We start from the raw sequence: 12865 nt of genomic DNA, 5'->3' as shown, positions 1-12865 counted from the left end.
AAAAAAAGACTATAAAATAAATAATTCCAATACGGAGCTAAATTGTATGCTACTGTACATTTTCTGGGGAAAGTATATTGTTTTGTACTTATACAATTGCACAGATAAAGAGATTTTGCAAAGTTCATGATGCCATTGACCTTAACAAGGGCCCCACCACCATATTCTACAGTAGGTATGAGGCCACACATACCAGTGGGTCTGGCTTCGAAAAACGGAAGCAAATGCTGATACTGTACCTTATGCCTACTGTAAAATATGGTGGTGGATCTTTGATATTATGGGACTATTTGGCTTCCACTGGTCTTGGTGCTCTTGTTAAGTTCAACAGCATCATGAACTTTACCAAGTACCAGGACATTTAGCACATCACACAAAACCCACAAAGAAATGGTTAATTGACCACAATATCAACATTTTGGGTATGATGCTACAAGCTTGGCACACCTGTATTTGGGGAGTTACTCCCATTTTTTCTGCAGATCCTATCAAGCTCTGTCAAGTTGGATGGGGAGCATGCTGCACAGCTATTTTCAGGTCTCTCCAAAGATGTTCGATCGGGTTCAAGTCCGGGCTCTGGCTGGGCTACTCAGGGACATTCAGAGACTTGTCCCGAAGCCACTCCTGCATTGTCTTGGCTGTGTGCTTAGGGTCGTTGTCCTGCTGGGAGGTGAACCTTCACACCAGTCTGTGGTCCTGAGCGCTCTGGAGCAGGTTTTCATTAGGGGTCTCTTTACTTTGCTCCGTTCATCTTTCCCTCGATCCTGACTAGTCTCCCAATCCCTGCTGCTGAAAAACATCCCCACAGCATGATGCTGCCACCACCATGCTTCACTGTAGGGATGGTGCCAGGTTTCCTCCAGATGTGACGCTTGGCATTCAGGCCAAAGAGTTCAATCTTGGTTTCATCAGACCAGAGAATTTTGTTTCTCATGGTCTGGGAGTCCTTTATGTGCCTTTTGGCAAACTGCAAGTGGGCTTTCATGTGCCTTTTACTGAAGAGTGGCTTCCGTCTGGCCACTCTACCACAAAGGCCTGATTAGTGGAGTGCTGCAGAGATGGTTGTCCTTCTGGAAGGTTCTCCCATCTCCACAGCGGAACTCTGAAGCTCTGACAGAGTGACTATCGGGCTCTTGGTCACCTCCCTGACCAAGGCCCTTCTCCCTTGACTGCTCAGTTTGTTTTGGCGACCAGCTCTAGGATGAGTCTTGGTGGTTCCAAACTTGTTCCATTTAAGAATGATGGAGGCCACTGTTCTTGGGGACCTTCAATGCTGCAGACATTTTTTTTTTGACCCTTTCCCAGATCTGTGCCTTGACACAATCCTGTCAACTGTGGGAGCTTATATAGACAGGTGTGTGCCTTTCCAAATGATGTCCAATTGAATTAACCACAGGTGGACTTCAATCAAGTTGTAGAAACATCTCAAGGATGATCAATGGAAACAGGATGAATCTGAGCTCAATTTCGAGTCTTATAGCAAAGGGTCTGAATACTTATGTAAATAAGGTATTTCTGTTTTTTAAAATTTGAATACCTTTGTAAAAATGTCTAAAAAGCAGTTTTCGATTTGTCATTATGGGGTATTGTGTGTAGATTGAGGAGGGAAAATAATAATTTCATCAATTTTAGAATAAGGCTGTTACTTAACAAAGTGTGGAAAAAGTCAAGGGGTCTGAATTCTTTCCGAATGTACTGTGTCTTTTTTTAGATCTATTTCTCTACGTAATTGTATTAGTATATAATAATATGATTTTCCCATTGTTTTTTGCATACAATATCAAATCAAATGTTGTTGGTCACATACATATACTTAGCAGATGTTATTATAGATGTTATTATGTCAGTATTTCTATTCTTTATTTTATCATCTTCATGAAGGGTGCCAATAATGTTGGACCTGACTGTAGTTGGCACTACAGACAGAACTTGCTAGAACTGAAAAACCAAGATGCTCAAGCACATTTTGCGAGTATCATTCTTTAGTCTGTTTCTTCTCTCAATACTTCTCAATGGGGGCATTGTTTAAAAAAAATATCAATTTATTAACTTAAGCATGTGTGAACCAAAATATTGGAATGATTGAACAGAAATAGGACTCGACATACTGCATTGTAGGACCATGTGACCGCACCAGTTGACTACTCAGTGCCCACAGCCCCACACTACTATCTAGCTGTGGCAGCCAAGGAGGGTGCTGTGAAAGGGGCAGTGGCCCTTTTTTTAACGTTGACCCTACCCTGACCCCTTTGTAGGGGCCCTAACCATTTCACAGGAAGACCCCAATGCTTTAAAAGCACAATACAGGATGAGACCACCATCGTCTTGCTATTAAGCCCCAATAAAACGGGGTGACCCAGGGGCTAATTGAGGCCCTGTGCTACGGTGTCAAATTAAAAGCAACTGCTGCACCACCACAGACTGGAAATAATGCCTCTAATTAGGTGTTGAATTGAACAACATAAGGAAAGTTCTTCACCGGTGTAAGTACAGGTGGTACGCAAAATAGGAAATTAGTATTTAGGCCTATAGAAAGAGCTCATACTGTCTGCATGGAAAACAGTAGCTAACAACCAACAGAGGTTTACTAGCACTGGTGAAAGTACTTAACTAAGAGGTTAAGTAAAAAATACTTTAAAGTACTACTTAAGTAGTTGAGTATCTGTACTTTACTTTACTATTCATATTTTTGACAACTTTTACTCCATTTTCTCGGACACCCAAAAGTACTCGTTACATTTTCAATGATTAGCAGGACAGGAAAATGGTCCAATTCACACACTTATCAAGAGAACATCCCTGGTCATCCCTACTGCCTCTGATCTGGCAGACTAAACACTCATGTTTATTTGTAAATTATGTCTGAGTGTTGGAGTGTGCCTCTGGCTATCCATAAATAAATCAAAACAAGAGAATTGTGCCGTCTGGTTGGCTTAATATTAGGAATAAGAAATTATTTACACTTTTACTTGTACTTTTGATAGTTAAGTATATAGTTAAGTACATTTAAAACCAAATACTTTTAGACTTTTACTCAAGTAGTATTTTACTGGGTGACTCACTTTTACATGAGTCATTTTCGGGAAAGGTATCTTTACTCTGAATCAAATATGACAATTGAACATTCTTTCCACCACTGTTTACTATTCAGGCATACTCTCAGGTTACAAGTGGTACAAGTCAAGCTGTAGACTATATGTTTCTTCGAGCTGCAATAAAATGTGAAAACTTCTTGCCCTGTGTTAACCGACATTGCATGTTCATGAGCAGTTATAACAATAAATTGCACAACAATAAATTCATGTCATCCTTCTTATTCCTACACCCGAGCCCCAAAAGCACAGACGAAAACAGAGAGAGAGAGAGGGGGGGGGTATCATTATAAATAACCCCGATATTGCTCGTTTAAAGAGTGTGACAGTTGGAGGAGTGATAACTCTGGTTGAAGCCTCCGCGTAAACACTAATAAAATGAAGTGTATCAGAAAGGGGCGTGGCCCAGGCTTCCCTTTGAACAGGCTCTGTGATCGGTTCCCCTCTCAATTAGCTCATTGTCCACTTCAGCTGGGGGGGTTACTCTCTGTTGGCTCCCTTTGAAGTGATTATCCCTTTATCTCGAGCCTGACCGAGGAGTAATATCTGGAGGACAATGGAAAATGAAAGCCCATATGTAGAAGAGCGTGAATGTCTGTTTATATAGGGCCACAAGAGTGAAAAAGAGAAAGAAACACCTAAACTGTTGTTGTTTTTTTTGGGGGGGGGGGTGTCAACACCTATGGAAGATAAATATGTTATGGCTCGTGCCCGAGTTGACACTTGTGACAGAGTTTGGTGGGTGAAAATTGAAGGAAAGTGAAGAAAAAAAGAAAGAGAGGGTTATCTATCGGTAATGGAGGAAAATCAAGTAGACAGACAGACAGACAGACAGACAGACAGACAGACAGACAGACAGACAGACAGACAGACAGACAGACAGACAGACAGAGACAGACATCATGATGGATAGATGGAAAGTGAGAAAGAGGAATAGATGGTAGGAAGAAGTAAAGGTGAAGGACAGTGAAAGAGAGAAAAAACAAGAGGGGGTTAACCATAATGACAAAGACAGAAGGAGGGAGAGACTGAAGGAGGAAGAATAGAGAGATAAGGACTCTTGGTGGCAGTCTTTTGGGGTAAAGTGAGGGAGAGTGAAAGAAGACAAAAAAACAGACACGAGTTTCCATCCATAATGACAGATAAACGAAAAGAGAGAAGGAAGGAGGGGGAAGAGATCGAAGAGAGAAGGAGAGAAGTTGTCAGCGGAATCAGATGGCGTTCGAGGCAGCTAGCTCGACGAAGATACAATTAGAGTGTGGCGTTAAGACGGTCTTTGAAGTTGGACATGGTGTATAACACCCTTAACTTTAGAGAAGCCCGCCATTCATGCCCTCCTTAAGGTTTGTTAAGAGGATTCTCTTTCAAGGGCCAATTTGAGAAAATAAACTTTAATTTCCAAATAAGTTGAGAGTGGGCGGCGACATATGGACGTGTAAACAATATCTGGCGTGACAGAAAGAAACCTGATGATGGTTGTATTAAAACTGGTTGTCCTTGTGCAGGTACATACGTGGGTAGGACATGTGGGTGGGTTTTTGGCACCAAAGATAAATAATTGCTTTCTCTCCCACTCTCTTTTGGGGGTTTTAATCCTGTTCTACAGTGGCTTAAAAGTTTAATAATGTATAGAAACAATGTCTGATGTTCAGCCTAATCCGTTTGGCCAAGGAAACCTTTGTGTGTCTGCCTACAATATGGCATCCATTTTATCCTCCTTCTCTCTCCTGGTGGGGGTGATGGAATTGAACTGGAAAAAGGTCCATCCTTTTCAGCATTCGGCAGATGCCCCTGGAAAGATCACTGAGATTATTGGCCCGATGCTGATCTACTTTGAATAGCCAAAACTCTCTGATGTGGAGGAGCGGGAGCGCCAAGGGAGGCTGGTCTGGACGGGGTCATCATAGGCATTCGTTTCGTTCTCGGTCTCTTTCCTCTCCCTCTCTCCTCTAGCTCTTTATCTCTCTCTATCTCTCGATCTCTCTCATTCTCTTTCTTCTCTCTGTCCATGCAGTTTCACCTGTGTGTCCTGCATGTGTCCTTTTGAAAACATAGAGGTGTCTTTTAGAGCAGGAACTAACAAAAAGTGTGTCCTTTAGTCCTGATATACTAAAGAGGGCATATTGTGTAAAAAAGGGTGTCTGCAAATCCACTGTGCATCTATTACAGCAATATGACCCCTGTTGTATTAATAAGCATGCAGTCCCGGCATGGATGCTGCTAACCACAGGCCTCAGCACTAGAACAGTACTTGTTAGGTTGCTGGTCACGTAGCGTGGAAAGGTGCTACATGGTTAACTTATGCGCAAACAAACCAATCAGTGACTCATTTTCTATAGCAATCGGACAAATGAGACGGAAAAGTGACCCACTTGAAAGGGAAACAAAAAGTGGATTGGACATAAAGAGCAGAAACAGCATTTGGGTTCTGCCCGCTCTGCTAAAGTGACAAAGTACCATGTTTAACCACGTCTTGTGCTTCTGAGGCTAAGTCCTGACAGGAAGTCAATGAGGCGATAAGGAAAATAAATTGTCCCTATTGATCAAATGAGTGTCCAATGGCGGTTGGCGCCGTGACAAATGAAACGGATGTCAGTGTGCTGCTAACAGTTTAGCTTCCTCCACTGCCCCTGTCCCCATACCGGGCTCGAACCAGTTACCCTCTTCTTCGCAACACACGTGACCGCCCTCCCGTGACAATGTATCAAATGTTGAGCCATGCAAAAGGATCCAATTGGACAGCGCCAACGGCTACATTTCAAGCTACGGTACATTCTTAACTCCACTGCACAAGCATTGGTTCTCCACAGACCTGGGTTCAAATACTATTGGAAATCATTTCAGATACTTGATCTGTGCTTGACTGAGCTTGCCTGGTACAAAGTAACCAATAGAATAGTCTCAAAAGTGCAAACCCCACCCTTCCTGCCACTCCAGGCGGACGAGCAAACGCACAATGTATTTGAAAGATTTCAAATTGTATTTCGACCCAGGTTTTTCGGGTCCAAGAGTAAAAACAGAGGGAGCTAAAACAATGAGGTGACGTAATCCAACTCACACCCCGACACCTGTAGAATTACAATGTTTACAGTTGGCCGTCCTGCGCTGGGAAGTTACCCAGGAAGTAACCACATCAAACCTTAACCAGACCACCGAATAGGAGATGTTTATCATATTTACAGTGTCTATACGCAGTGTCGAATGTCCCGGAAAAGTAATTAAAGTCAAGTACACCAGCGTGTAATAGTCATACACCTATCAAATGTCTACACTGGGTTGGTGACTCCTCCGACAAAGTCAAACACACCACTGTGTATTAATCGTAAACCTATTAAATATCTCAGTGACCGTTTTTTTTTTTATACACATACGCCCTATTCCGTTCTTAACTTGGTAATAGGATATACTTAGCCTATACTTGAACTTTCTCCAAACTTAAATCATACCCTTAACTTACCCTATTGCCCTAATCCTTCGGTTTAATTTAGTTTTTTTTTTTCAAAGTTGATTTCCATTTAAACATCTGCTATACTGCATACTGTATATAAATAATTCTGTCCCCACAAGGTTATCGTGTTTTCTAAACAGTAGATACACATTCGGTGGATCCAGTGGAATTGTGGGAGCTACAGACACAGAAGAGAGAGCCAGAGCAGGCATCTGTGACCTCGACCAGGGCCAGCTGCAAATGATTTATCATCTCGTCAGTATCTCTTCTTCTGAGGTAAAAGTCCAAGACAAGAGAGAATATGGGAGCTTTGCTTTGCTTCTGAGACCAGTGTTGTGGGATGTTGCTGGCTTCCCTGCTTAGTGTCAGCCTTTTCCACAGGTGTGAATAGGGGGGGGGGGGGGTTCAAAAACAGTGTGCACAGATAGGCAAGAAACATCAACAAAGGCAATGGTGCGGTGCTTCTCTCTGTGCTTGTAGGACAGGAGATAGGGAAAACATTCCCACAGAGAGAGAGAGAATGTGTAAAGGAAAGCATGCTGGGAAAACATTCAAATTCCTTTCGTATCGTGCTATTAGATGTGGGGGAAAAAAACACATTTCGCTTTTGATGAGGACTGTAAACCTCATGATGATTAGAGCCATGCTCCATTGTGGTATATCTCTTGGCAAATAAGGATTTTTGGTACAGAAGTCTGACGATAGTACACCATCTCTGTGGTGGCAGAGGAACATAGAATAAAATGGAGAAACAAATGTACATTATGCTTCCTGATTGTTGAGGTCAACAGCGTTCAAAAGGCCGGGTTGCAATAACACTCATGCCGTACTCGTTCTAGTGGCCTCTTTCAACTTGGTAGACCTCCAAGGCAAAGCACAACTAATCACCGTTAGTCCCCAACGGAATTGGGATGTGTCAACAGAGCAGTTTGAAAGGAGCATGCTCCGATGTTTACCCTCCCGCACCTGCGATGGGGTGATAGAGAGAGAACAAAGGAAAAGATAGAAAGAAGGAGAGAGCGAACAAGGAGAGACACCGAAAGAGCGAGAGAACAAGGAGAGAGACAGAACAAGGAGAGAGACAGAAAGAGAGAGAGAACAAGGAGAGAGACAGAGAGAGAGAACAAGGAGAGAGACAGAAAGAGAGAGAGAGAACAAGGAGAGAGACAGAAAGAGAGAGAGAACAAGGAGAGAGACAGAAAGAGAGAGAGGGGGAAATAAAGACATAGAGCGAGGCAGCGACAGAACAGGAGAGTGAGAACATGGGGATCGTTCCCTCCCCTCCCTTCAGAATCAAATCCGGTGCCATTAAATGTGAGCAAACAGCTCCTCCCCGGTATCATTGCTGAGTTTGTTTTCAAGTGGAAATGAGCTGATGGCTCGGTGGCGATTAGCCCCGCGGCTAACATGAAAGGAGAGGAAAAGACAGCTGCTAATTTCCTCCTCTGACCTTTCTGCTCCCGCTGGTATTTCATACAAACGTTGTGGTTTATGGGGCTAACAGCTCTCTGCTACTGGGGGGATTACAGTAACAGAGACCTCTTTCTACGAATCTTTCTCTGAAACACACACATATACGGATATATACACACACACACACGCATACATGCGCACGCACGCACGCACACACACACACACACACACGGATATATACACACACACACGCACGCACACACACACACACCTGCCCCCAATTTTACACGACAGTAATATAAGGTTAAAAAATACATACACTCTTAAAAAGAAGGGTGCTATCTAGAACCTAAAAGGGCTATTTGGCTGTCCACATAGGAGAACCCTTTGAAGAACCCTGTTTTTGGTTCCAGGTAGAACACGTATGGGTTCCATATGGAACCTTTTCCACAGAGGGTTCTACATGGAACCTAAAAGGGTTGTCCTATGGGGACAGCGGGATGACCCTTTTAGAGACCTTATTTCTAACATCCAGGACAAACTCAAGCCCTTCGACCCCTGTGGCACAAGGAATATGACACCAGCCACTCTAAAAGGGCCTTCCCTCTTGTCCTTCTTGTCTGTGAACTTTTTACACTGGGACAATCCTCACACTTCAAACTAAATGTTTCATAAAGGCCGACTTCCAAAGAGAACAAAAAACCATCTGCTGAGAAGCGGATAAGAACATTTGTGATTTTTCGGTCAACGATCAACCATGGGCACGGGCAGTGGGAAACCCAGTGGAATCAAAACCCAGTGGAATACAAATGCATTGGAAATGCACGAGGCACAAGGGAACAAGAGGCCCCACAATGGCCTCCAGGGAAGCGGATACCCAGGAAGCTCGGATCCGGCTGAGCATTCCTCTCCCTCTTGTTCCACTAGCATTGTTGTCAGTCTTACTATCTTGTTTGCCTAAAGGGGAAAAAATAACCACAATTACTTTTTTTTTTTAAAGCCGATAGAGTTTTGAGTCTCTATTTCAAACACCAGGGTGGCGATTACCTCATAAATCGTGACGAGCTATAGGTAGAGCTTATTGGCCAGTCGGTAGACCTGCTCTTCTGTTGTGATAAAGGGAAACACTTTGTTGTTGGAATGGACAACGAGGATACACTGATTTGGGCCCAAGACTCAGGCTAACCTCTACCCTGTGCCACCATCGCAAGATAAAAACTTATTTCAAAACAGTGAAACAAAAGAAAATATGAAACAGAATCCTTTGTTTTAAATCCAGGCTAACATTTTCCCAACCAAGTTCATGGTCACTCCCCCTGATCTCCCTCCCCCTATCCCGTCCCCCCTTAAATTCTCCCTTCTGATCCGTCGCTGGGCCCTTTCTCCCTCTGACTCCGCCTTCTGTTCTCACCATCCTCGTCAGGCTCCATTCAGAGTTCAATCGGGTCATTAGCTGAGTGATTACAGTGAGAAAGGACGTCCATTAGTGTGTGTGTGTGTGTGTGTGTATATGTATCAATCAGCCAGCGTGAGTGACGACGAGATGCTGTTTGTCTTTCTCATGAAAGGGAGAAGATCAAAAGGGTGGCCACCAGCTGGACCTTCAATCACACTGGGCCAACTCACTTTAGCGCCCCACGGCAGCTGTAGTGTTGTGGAGCCAGTGTGTGTGTGTGTGTGTGCGTGTGCATGAAGACTGCTGACGTTTAACTATACTAGTGGGGACTTCAGAATAGTAAACAAACATAAAACTGACCAACTGGGGACAGTTTGTTAGTACCCACAAGGTCATATGCTATTTCTACACAGTGAAAATAATTAATAATTAATTTAACTCCTACAGAGTTTTATTCAACACTTTCAGATAACATTTGGTCCCAGTCTACATAGTGTTAAAGTTACTATACAGGTATTGTCACCTTTTCAGAGTTAATTTGACTCAAAATGGTGTTAAAATTCCACTGAATTTAGTTGAATTTACACTGCAATGACTGCGTAATTGTACACTCCGATTTAATTCAGACACTAGAGCTCATTGACTCATAATGTTGAAAATACTCACTCTGGGTTCTAATAAGTCAATACTGTCTTTTGTTCACCCCCTTTATACTATGTAGGGGGTTTAAATGCTCACCAGGCTGCTCGTGCTCGTGCGTCCGCGGGTGTGCGTCCGCGGGTGTGCGTCCGCGGGTGTGCGTCCGCGGGTGTGCGTCCGCGGGTGTGCGGTCTAGCGCCTGTTGATTTTCTCCACACCAGATGCAATCAGGATACGCAGGTTGAAATATCAAAACGAACTCTGAACCAACTATATTCATTTTGGAACCGGTATAAAAGCATTAAACATGTACAGTTGAAGTCGGAAGTTTACATACACCTTAGCCAAATACATTTAAACTCAGTTTTTCACAATTCCTGACATTTAATCCTCGTAAAAAAATGACCTGTCTTACTTAGGATCACCACTTTATTTTAAGAATGTGAAATGTCAGAATAATAGTAGAGAGAATGATTTATTTCATCTTTTATTTCTTTCATCACATTCCCAGTGGGTGAGAAGTTTACATACATTCAATTAGTATTTGGTAGCATTGCCTTTTAAATTGTTTAACTTGGGTCAAATGTTTCAGGTAGCCTTCCACATGCTTCCCATAATATGTTGGGTGAATTTTGGACAATTCCTCCTGACAGAGCTGGTGTAACTGAGTCAGGTTTGTAGGCCTCCTCGCTCACATACACTTTTTCAGTTCTGCCCACAAATCTTCTATAGGATTAAGGTCAGGGCTTTGTGATGGCCACTCCAATACCTTGACTGTGTTGTCCTTAAGCCATTTTGCCACAACTTTGGAAGTATGCTTGGGGTCATTGTCCATTTGGAAGACCCATTTACGACCAAGCTTTAACTTCCTGACTGATGTCTTAAGATGTTGCTTCAATATATCGACATAATTTTCCTACCTCATGATGCCATCTATTTTGTGAAATGCACCAGGCCCTCCTGCAGCAAAGCACCCCCACAACAAGATGCTGCTTCACGGTTGGGATGGTGTTCTTTGGCTTGCAAGCATCCCCCTTTTTCCACCAAACATAACGATGGTCATTGTGGCAAAACAGTTCTATTTTTGTTTCATCAGACCAGAGGACATTTCTCCAAAAAGTACGATCTTTGTCCCCATGTGCAGTTGTGAACCGTAGCCTAGCTTTTTTATGGTGGTTTTGGAGCAGTGGCTTCTTCCTTGCTGAGCAGCCTTTCTCGTTATGTCCATATAGGACTCGTTTGCCGTCCCTGGGAGGGGTGCGTCACTTGAGTGGGTTGAGTCACTGACGTGATCTTCCTCTGTCTGGGTTGGCGCCCCTCCTTGGGTTGTGCCGTGGCGGAGATCTTTGTGGGCGATACTCAGCCTTGTCTCAGGATGGTAAGTTGGTGGTTGAAGATATCCCTCCATCCCTCCACTCCCCTGGAGTGTGGACCTCAGTTCATCTTTCAATCCCCCATGTGGGTATATGCTCCTACAAACCAATGAGGAAATGGGAGAGGCAGGACTTGCAGCATGTCAAGCATCACAAATAGAACCAAGTTCTATTTTAGCGCCTGGCTACGCGGACACTCATTGACACACACGAGCGGTGTGGATGCAATGATTGTATAACATGTATGTGTACATTTATTTTATTTTGCAACTCGAGCACACACGACATGAGTGGTGTGGTCAGCATGATAGAATGAGTGTTAGGGTTAGAATTAGGCTTAGGGTTAGGAGCTAGGGTTGCTTTTAGGGTTAGGGTTAGGAGCTAGGGTTGCTTTTAGGGTTAGGGTTAGGAGCTAGGGTTGCTTTTAGGGTTAGGTTTAGGAGCTAGGGTTGCTTTTAGGGTTAGGGTTAGGAGCTTGGGTTGCTTTTAGGGTTAGGGTTAGGAGCTAGGATTAGGTTTAGGTTGAGGTTTAGGGAAAATAGGATTTTGAATGGGTCTGAATTATGAGTCCCCACAAGGTTAGTTATACAAGACTGTGTGTGTGTGTGTGTGTGTGTGTGTGTGTGTGTGTGTGTGTGTGTGTGTGTGTGTGTGTGTGTGTGTGTGTGTGTGTGTGTGTGTGTGTGTGTGTGTGTGTGGTCATGCAAGGTCACCCCTTTCTTTGTATTGTGTCTTTCTGGGAAGTGATTGGCCTGGCTTCGGACTCTAGAGCGTGTGTGTTGAGTGTGTGTGTGTGTGTTTCCATGTAATCTAGTGCAAGAGCCAGTGTTTGAAAATGTGTGTGTGATGTCAGGATTGGTGTCCTATGGGGACTTGGTCACTGGCCTTTTTTAGCCAGTATCACCAACTGTATCTGTGATGATTTGATGCATCACTTGTAAACAGGTACTCACCACTGGCAGTATGTTGGTCCGCAGTCTCTTCTCCAAAAGTCTCCTCTAGATACAGTCCACCTGCAACCAGATGCAGAAGTTAGTAATTGTATTACTCAATATGTACATAGTATAGTAATATCTGGGTCGTACGATATACTCTATGTTTACAGCCACAAAATGTCTTCACTAACTCCAAAAATGTAAAGGTCAGTATTAAGTGCCTAAAATCTCTTAGATGTTGACATGATCTAAAGATTGAAGACATAGACAGGGAAAGAGACATTGTTTTTACTGTGAACTGGACTTTTACTGTGAATTGGCTCTACTGGCCCTGCAAGTTTGCAGTTCCACTCTTTGATCCAATTAGTGTGTCAGTGTCACAAAAACCCGATAATGTGTGACATACTTTGAGGTTTGCCTAAGTATTTTGTTTAAATGCTTCAACCAAACACTTAATTATCAGGGATGCACAGCCCAGTGCAGTCAGAGTTCAACAACTACATCTAGGAACCCGGGGGGATGTGTCCCAAATGGCACCCTATTCCCTACATAGTGCACTACTTTTGACC

The sequence above is a fragment of the Oncorhynchus masou genome, chromosome 4 (assembly GCF_036934945.1).
Source record: "Oncorhynchus masou masou isolate Uvic2021 chromosome 4, UVic_Omas_1.1, whole genome shotgun sequence".
NCBI classification, from domain to species: Eukaryota; Metazoa; Chordata; class Actinopteri; order Salmoniformes; family Salmonidae; genus Oncorhynchus; species Oncorhynchus masou.
This window is presented reverse-complemented; position numbering follows the sequence as displayed.